Here is a 1,619-nt window from a genome sequence, read left to right as displayed (position 1 = left end):
AAAATAACCCTCTAAGTGGAAGTATAGGCAATCTGTTTTTAGTTCTGCTGGTGGTTATTTTATGATGTTAAGCACCATGCATAAGCCTATAATTCTCAATATTTCAACTTCAAAAGCAAAATGTTATCTCTGATTTGCCCTCTAAGAGATGAGAAAATTGTCACCTTTACACTTTTCATCCTGATTTGTTGTTATCCAATTTTTGTCCCTATCTATTTTAGATGGATTATGACTGTTTTTCACTTCATAGATTTTCTTTCAAGAATTATGCCTGTCAAAAAATCTCATCTCTAAAAAGGCCCAGGACCATTTTCACAAGTGAATGGATTATTTTAACTTTCATGGAACAGGTAACTTTATGCTATTTAAATATTTTACAGCAAAAAGAAAAAAAGGAAAATGTCTCAGTTTTTTAAAGATTATTTTCCCTATTTTTAAATAATATGTATATATATATAATTTGTTAAAAATTCAACAATATAACGAATAAACAAAATGTGGCATAGACACACAATAGAATATAATTCAGCATTAAAAAGAAGTACACTTTGATACGTGCTACTGAATGAGTTAAGGTTGTACCATCTCAAAATATCCTGAATTGACTGGACATGGTGGCACACCCCTATAATCCTAGTGACTCAGAAGACTGAGGTAGAAGGATTATAATATCTTGGCCAGCCTTAGCAAATACACAAGGTCCTCAGCAACTTAGCAAGACCCTGTCTCAAAAAAATAAAAAAATAGTGCTCGCTTCAGCAGCACAAATACTAAAATTGGAATGATACAAAGATGAGCATGGTAACTGTGCAAGGATAACACGCAAATTTGTGAATGTTCCATATTTTTAACACACTTCTCTTACCGCTGGATAGATCTTCCAAACAAAAATTGAACAAAGAAACCATATTATTCAATAATACAATCAATAATTTAGACTTAACCAACATATATAGAATATTCCATCCATCAGTGAGCGAATACACTATTTTTTTCTCAGCAGCACATGGATCCTTCTCTAAAATAGACCATATGTTATACCACAAAGCAACTCTTAGCAAATACAAAAAAATAGAGACACTACCTTGCATTCTATCAGATCATAATGGAATGAAATTAGAAATCAATGGTAAAATAAAAAATAGAAAATACTTCCACACCTGGAGACTAATAAACTACTGAATTGTGCATGCATAACAGAAGACATCAGGGAGGAGTTAAAAAGTTCTTAGAGATAAAGAAGAACACTGATACAACATATCCAAATTTCTGGGACACTAGGAAAACAGTACTGAGAGGAAAAATTAACTGCATTGAGGTCATTCAATAAAAGAATAAAAAGTCAACAAACAGATGACCTAACATTACATCTCAAAGTCCTAGAAAAAGAACAGATCAACACCAAAAGTAGTAAAAGACAAGAAATAATTAAAATCAGAACTGAAATCAATGAAACGGAAACAAAAGAAACAATTGAAAAATTGACAAAAAGTTGGTTCTTTGAAAAAAGAAAGAAAATTGATAAACCCTTAGCCACACTAATGAAGAGAAGGAGAGAGAAAACTCAAAATACTAAAATTTGTTATGAAAAAGGAAATATCACAACAGATAATATTGAA

The 1,619-nt window shown here is 31.2% G+C and overlaps 1 non-coding gene across 1 annotated transcript; it reads left to right on the top strand.

The window, feature by feature from the left end:
• Nucleotides 1-746: 746 nt before the first annotated feature.
• Nucleotides 747-849, top strand: LOC124972717 (U6 spliceosomal RNA). The gene has a single exon (XR_007106510.1). It is a non-coding gene; the product is annotated as a U6 spliceosomal RNA (small nuclear RNA).
• The last annotated feature ends 770 nt before the right edge of the window (nucleotides 850-1,619 follow it).

Source organism: Sciurus carolinensis, chromosome X (assembly GCF_902686445.1).
Source record: "Sciurus carolinensis chromosome X, mSciCar1.2, whole genome shotgun sequence".
NCBI classification, from domain to species: domain Eukaryota; kingdom Metazoa; phylum Chordata; class Mammalia; order Rodentia; family Sciuridae; genus Sciurus; species Sciurus carolinensis.
Note: the sequence above shows the minus strand (reverse complement) of the source record. Positions and strands in the feature narration are given on the sequence as shown.